The sequence below is a fragment of the Pinus tabuliformis genome, chromosome 9, assembly GCF_031772625.1.
Source record: "Pinus tabuliformis cultivar Carrire ecotype Pingquan chromosome 9, CPIR1, whole genome shotgun sequence".
NCBI classification, from domain to species: domain Eukaryota; kingdom Viridiplantae; phylum Streptophyta; class Pinopsida; order Pinales; family Pinaceae; genus Pinus; species Pinus tabuliformis.
The window spans coordinates 1,947,123,727-1,947,131,662 of NC_142307.1; positions in this window are offsets into that span (position 1 = coordinate 1,947,123,727).

Here is a 7,936-nt window from a genome sequence, read left to right on the forward strand (position 1 = left end):
ATAAAAAATCTTTGTTTATATATAACACTTTATGTATTATAATGGTGCATTTGATATATATTGATTATGAATATGGAGAAACAAGGAGGGGATGATTCATGATTATATATAGAAAGCTTCGTTTATATACAACACTTTATGTATTATAATGGTGCATTTGATACACATAGATTATGAATTTGGAGAAACAAGAAGTACTGGGAGATACAAGGTTTTAAATTTTGTGATAATGATATGATTTTATTTGATGCCATATGGGGGGAAATTCAATGACATGGCACATATTTTGATTGGTGGAACATAATATGTAGATATGCTCTTTGATTGAGTACAATATATTATTATGGTTTTGGTTGAAATTTTTCTGGGGCAAATGTTTAGTCACGTGGTTTTGTTATTTATGTATTGGAGATAAACAAGTTATTAGACCCAATTAAATGGAAACAATGGTCCCACTTACTAGAGTCAAACTTAAAAGTTTCATAAATTGATTTACTAATTATTTCCTTTAGAACATCCCTTCTGCGTTATCATCTATCAGATTAGAAATGAAACTAAATATAATCTTTAAACATGGAAATTTCCCAAACTGTTTTGGAGCCCTTTAAAAGGAGGAAGGATCTATGAAGGCAGAGAGAGAGAACTATGAAGAGAGGCATGTTATAAAAATATTGGTTGTCATTTTGTCATCTGATTTTAATTTGTTATAAGTTATGTTATCACCCCAAGAAACTCTCCTAGGTTGTATCTTGGAGATGCTCGGAAACATTACAAACTCAACAAAATGTTGGAAATGGATGAATGGAAGGAATGATGCATATTCAAGCCAGATAACCACTTCTACTATGCTTAACTCCAGACATGGGTGAACACCCCCAGACTACAAGGCTTTAGACCACCAATCACTCACAGTTTAAGGAATAGGTGAATATGGAGAACACTGACCACACCAGCAGATGCACAAGACCATGTGATGGCCGGCTGAAACCAGTAAAAAGGTCTGCAAATCTATTTCCTAATGCACAGACAGGATGACAGCTCTCTGGCACTAAAACAACAGAAATCTGCATAACACATTCAATGATACATACTAGATTCTAACACAGAGGTGGGATGACAGCCCCTCAAATGCTAAATATCAAGAGCACATGAAAAATGCATAACATGCACAACCTAGAACAGAGAAGAAGTGGAAAGTGAGCAATTAACAACAAAAGAAGCTTGTATTAGCTGAAAATGAAGACCAGACATTGCAAGTATCAAAGTAGTTACAGTCTCCAGAAGTTGAACCTTACATCAAAACTACAACCATCAACCCTGATTACATCTGTCTTCTGGGTATATATAGAGTTTGTTTACAAAATGTTCTACTATCCTACACGAGGAGGGGTCATAATGGACCACCAACCACCTTAACTCTCTGATAGAGTCTCTGCTACAATCTGCTTGCTCTAATGAACAAATTAACCTTTTCTGTTGTTCGGTGGTCCTTCTCTGAGCAGATGGCGTGAAATATGAATAAAACTCCATAACCATTGAATGCATTTAACTGCTCGAGGCATGTCCTTTTTGTTCTCGGCCACTCTGTTTTTTGAATGCGGTGGTTGAAGATTAACTGCGCAGAGTGCTGGTAGGTGATCGCCTTCGTTCTTCGGCAACACAGAATAGTCAAGGGTGGTACAGATAGTATGGCGGAGGTGTGAGTATGACGGTAACAATTATCCGCTGTTGGATCGCGCAGATGAACGACTGAGATTGACTCGGAGGGAGACATCAGGAGGAAATGGAGGCGAATAAGCGTGAGCCGTTGGATCCCGGGCTGGCAGATCCAACGGCTATCGGGCGGATAACGTGCACGGGCGATAACGAGCGGGGAACAGGCGAGTGGGCGGTAAGCGGTATTCCCTGCACCGCTTACGAGAGTCAAGCGGTATTCGTACACAGGAGCGCGATCGCAATCAGCGGGTGACGCATGGCGGAGGAAAACCGCTTTCCCCGCAGGTTAATGCACGGGCAACTTGCGAAAGCGGGAGGTGCGATCGCCGTCCGATCGCGGGGTAAGATGATCGGACGGTGGGGAACAGTTGTGCGGGTTTCTGTGACGGGAGCCGTTAGATCAAAGTGGCGGAGATCAACGGTTGGGGTTGTAGGGCAGCTTTACGAAGGCGAGTAAGCGTGCGGTCGTGGATTTATAAGGTTTTGTGCATATTAAAGCCCGGGACTCGGAAAGGGCTTTGACTATGGTTTTGAACGAAAACACGGGAAGTAAAGACAAAGGAGGGTAAGAGAGGTAAAAGGGGAAGGTGAGGGCAACCACCACGAGCCTTTCTTTGAGCACGACCAAGGGCCAAGTTGGCCTCCAGCTTTAGAGAATGTAGCAGAGCTAACACTGGCTCCTTCTAGGGATGAGATCCTCCCTGTGAGGTCTCAAGAACTGCAGACCAATACCTTCATACAAAACAAGCTTAAAAATATTGCCTAATATTCCATTGGGCATAGAGTCAACCTGTAAAAGAAAATGCTTACAATCATTAAGACCTGAGAACCTTAAACAACATAAATATTCAAAAACTGGCCATCCGCGGGACCATCAACATTGTTCCCTTCCTCTCAGCCGGTATATCAAAGAGCTGCAAAACTGGATTTATTTGATCATCTACCTCAAAAAGTTTAGGGCATTTGGCCTTATCAGGTATAGATGATTAAAATTTCATCCTCTCTCTGTGTGCTCTCATCCTCGAATGTTCTTCATGGGAGCCTTTGTACACTTGATGAACAACAATGGTAGCCGTGTACTTATCTGTGTCATATGTGGCCTGCACAATTAGTATGAATGGTGAACCAATGTATTGTTGTACGTGGGACACAGAGACCTCATATGCTCCTTCATCTTGCTTAGAACAGTCCTCATCCAAGGAGGAGTCCCAACACTGTGCATCCTCTTCCCCTGTCATCTAACAAACTGCTCTTTCAAGCTGTGTGGAGGCCAACTAAGCAGGCTTTGGAATATCAAGACTGAGATTATTAGCATCAGCCTTGGGCATTGAAGTCTGGCCTGCTCCAGTGCCTAATGGGCAATTATGAGGGCTTGTCTTTGGAGCAGACAGAGGAACAAAAGATGATGGGGAAATGACTTCACCCCTTTTGATCATTGGGCTAGGGATAACAGGAGGCTGGTCAATGTGTAGATTTGCATAGTCATTAGAAGACGGGCTGGCTTTAGGCTCAAATTCTTCGAGGATGGTAGGACATGCTGCTGACTGCTTCTGCTGATAAGCTTGTTGTTCTGCAGGTACAACAAACTCCTGAGCAGTGCCTTTGGATAATGAATTTTCATAGGCAGCTCTGGTTAAGAAAGGGGCATTGCCCTTATCTTCCAAACCATGGACCTCATCCTCTTCTTCAAAACGCTCTTCCTCCATGACTATACTCTGAAAAAGGGTCTTCACCCTTTGATCTTCGTTTGCATCTTTATTTCTCTGCAAAATTTGCAGCTGCTCCTGTGCTCCTCTATGTAGATTTGGATTTGGAAGAGAAAAGGCACTAGGAGCTCCTGCTTATTGAGAATACTACTCAACCTCCAATCTAGAAACTTTAGAGGCCATTAACTCTATCATCCTGGCCAATTTATCGATCTCGGGATCTGAGGATGATGAGGACTCACCCCCTCTATCTTCTTCTTTCAGCATCACCTTTGAGTCTTTCTGCAGCCATGATGTTTGATTCTACTTCAAAGGCTGCATATTGCATATCAGCCAAAGCAGCACATCTTCTTTCTCTTAACAGCAAGCAAAATTGAGAATCGAAGGCGTTGGCATAAGTAAGCATAGCAAAAGTAGAGGTGGGTTTCACTTCATATGGTATTTTGCTATACATATGGTTGAATCTGATGTTGAAATCAGACAACAGCTCACCATTCTCCCTCTGCAAGTTCCTAAATTCAGTATGATAATAGAGTAGATCCTTCTTATCCCCCCAATGCTTTAGGAACACATCATCTAAAGCCTCAATGTCTGCAATAGACCTAGGGGTTAATTCTCTGAACCATTTTCTAGCTTCTCCCTCTACGCTTTGGACAAAAACCCTCATCCACACATCCTCCTCATTGATATCCAAGTTGTCAGCATAGCTATAAAAAGATTCAAGGTGCTCTTTAGCTGTTACTCCTTCTTTACCAGTAAACTTAGGCATATATTCTTGATAATCTCCTCCAGGCATGGCGTTCAAAGGTACAGGCAATACCAAGGGTCCATACCTAACAACAATGATTCTTTCTATCTTTGTAAGAGCTTGCTGACCTGCCATGACTGGGGTATATGAAAGGATACTGGTAGACTGAGTGGTATGAAGCAATGTAATGGATGACAGAAACAGAGGAATATGATGGAATGTATGGGATGCTTTCTTTGGACTGGGATCCGAAAGGGAAATGAGTGAACATGAGCTTTATGAATCTCTGAAGGTGATTTTTCACTAGCAGAGATACATAAGATTTTTAAGGCTTACCTGAACCTGATGCTCCTTTCTACGATGTTTTCTTCTGCTTAACGATCTTCTCAGGGTCGAGTACTGGATCAGCTGGTGATTTCTGAGGATTTCTTCAAGCATGCCTCACAAACTGCACCAGAACTGCAATGTGGAGTCGCCAAAGGTTGGTCTTCTCCAGTGGAGTCGCCAGATAGACGATTACAACCAAAAATGTGTCCAGACCTTGTCTATCATCAAAATCTGGAACTGTGTCGTTCTCCCAGGGAAGCTGAGCTTCAATATCCTCTCCTCGGCAACGGCGCCAATTAATGTTATCACCCCAAGAAACTCTCCTAGGTTGTATCTCGGAGATGCTCGGGAACATTACAAACTCAACAAAATGTTGGAAATGGATGAATGGAAGGAATGATGCATATTCCAGCCAAATAACCACTTCTACTATGATTAACTCCAGACATGGGTGAACACCCCCAGACTACAAGGCTTTAGACCACCAATCACTCACAGTTTAAGGAATAGGTGCAGATGGAGAATACTGACCACACCAGCAGAAGCACAAGACCATGTGATGGCCGGCTGAAACCAGTAAAAAGGTATGCAAATCTATTTCCTAATGCACAGACAGGATGACAACTCTCCGGCACTAAAACAACAGAAACTTGCATAAGACATTCAATGATACATAATAGATTCTAACACAGAGGTGGGATGACAACCCCTCAAATGCTAAATATCAAGAGCACATGAAAAATGCATAACATGCACAGCCTAGAACAAAGAAGAAGTGGAAAGTGAGTAATTAACAACAAAAGAAGCTTGTATTAGCTGAAAATGAAGACCAGACGCTGTAAGTATCAAAGTAGTTACAGTCTCCAGAAGTTGAACCTTGCATCAAAACTACAGCCATCAACCCTAATTACATCTGTCTTCTCGATATATATAGAGTTTGTTTACAAAATGTTATGCTATCCTATACGAGGAGGGGTCATAATGGACCACCAACCACCTTAACTCTCTGATAGAGTCTCTGCTACAATCTGCTTGCTTTAATGAACAAATTAACCTTTTCTGCTGTTCGGCGGTCCTTCTCTGAGCAAGTGGCGTGAAATATGAATAAAACTCCATAACCATTGAATGCATTTAACTGCTTGAGGCATGTCCTTTTCGTTCTTGGCCACTCTGTTTGTTGAATGCGGTGGTTGAAGATTGACTGCGCAGAGTGCTGGTAGGTGATTGCCTTCGTCCTTCGGCAGCATAGAATAGTCAAGGGTGGTACGGACAGTATGGCGGAGGCGTGAGTATGAAGGAAAAAATTATCAGCCATTGGATCGCGCAAATGAACGGCTGAGATTGACTTGGAGGGGTACATCAGGAGGAAATGGGGGCAAACAAGTGTGAGCCGTTGGATCTCGGGCGGGCAGATCCAACGGCTATTGGGGGGATAACGTGCATGGGCGATAACGAGCGGGGAACGGGCGAGTGGGCGGTAAGCGGTATTCCCCACATTGCTTACGGGAGTCAGGCAGTATTCATACACAGGGGCGCAATCGCAATCAACAGGTGACGTGTGGCGGAGGAAAACCGCTTTCCCGAGGGTTAATGCGCGGGCAACTTGCGAAAGCGGGAGGTGCGATCGCCGTCCGATCGCAAGGTAAGATGATCAGACGGTGGGGAATAGTTGCGCCGTTAGATCAAAGTGGCGGAGATCAACGGCTAGGGTTGTAGGGTGGCTTTACGAAGGCGGGTAAGCGTGCGGTCACGAATTTATAAGGTTTTGTGCGTATTAAATCCCGGGACTCAGAAAGGGCTTTGACTATGGTTTTGAACGAAAACACGGGAAGTAAAGACAAAGGAGGGTAAGAGAGGTAAAAGGGGAAGGTGAGGGCAACCACCACGAGCCTTTCTTTGAGCACGACCAAGGGCCAAGTTGGCCTCCAACTTTAGAGAATGTAGCAGAGCTAATAAGTTAGAAGCTAATCTTGATGATGACAACAATCTTATTTCACCATGGGAAAACAGATTAGGTTGACTCCATTAATATTTTCAAGGAAATTTTGCAGGTATCTTGTGTCTTTCTGATCTATTTATTGTTGTTTGACGATTGGGTTACCATTTACGAGTGCTAACAACTACTTTTTTGCAAAAAACAACCTACCCATATCTGTACTTGCATGAGGGATCACAATCTGCTGCAATCTTTGCTTGTTTCTTGAGTTACTGTATATGATTTAATTTACATTGCAGTAGTTTTGTGGTAAGACTAGTCAAAAGCTTTCATAGAAGCTCGCCTTTTCAGGATTTTGGATGTACTTTTCATTATTAATAAAATCAACCTCTTTTTAAAACTTTGTTATCTTTCATATCTCTGTTTTATTATACATTTTATAATAACAGACTCTATTCGTTTTTTGTTATTTATCTCAACTTGTGCGCTACATAATTCAGGGTCTCTAAGACCAGATATTGACTAGCTTGCTGCTTTAACTACATTTGATTTATTTTTTGGTTTCTTTTCCTGCATATTTATCACATTTCTGTTGTAAATAATGTATTTCTGATGTATATTTTCATTTCTTTACTGATGTAAACTCTTTCTTTATATGTCTGCATTATAAAAACAAAAACAAAAGAACAAAACCAAAGAAAAATATAAACCTATAGTAACTGTAACTTTTGAGCACATCGTCTCATTATCTTGTTGCAATAATGAGATTCAAGGAGTTGAATTGTTAGAGTTTTAACAAATTTATACAAATATCAACATCTTTTAGTGACCATACTAGGGAGCAATTTGTTCCTTCAGTCCCTGGAAATGTTGTCAATTTGATGACTATTCAATCTTCAAAGCAATCCAACCTTCTTTTGGATTCATGATCAAATGAATATTGCTCACTCCTTACTTGATTTCATTCTCCAAAATTCAACCTCTAATAAGGAGTGTGCAAGGAAGTGAGCCATTATTTGCCTAAACATTGAGTTGGAAGAGCAAAGAGAATCTTTGCGAAGATGATTTCGTCGACGTGAGCATCCACATCAATTATAGTCCATTACCTCACCAATATATTAAATTGTTTCAATTCATGACCATGCAATCCAATCAACAACTTGGGCTTATTCCCCCATTGAACGATCAAAGGAACATTTCCAATTCCTTGCTTGATTTTACTCCGAATAAAGCATCCAATATCAAGCAATTGAATCACGATTAGTTTGTAATAACCCGTGAGATTGACGAAGTTGATGAAAGTGAGGTCTTAATTAACCATCAATGCCAATGTGAATGTAAACGAGTACATGATCCCCATCATTGATTTTGCAGGAGTAGTGAGCCTCATTCTTCCCAACACCTCAAAGGTGAAATTCCTGAATATACTCACATCAACGAAATCCAACATCATAGGATCATTTTGGAAGTCAAAGCTTGTTGTATTTTTCTTCAAATCCTCAC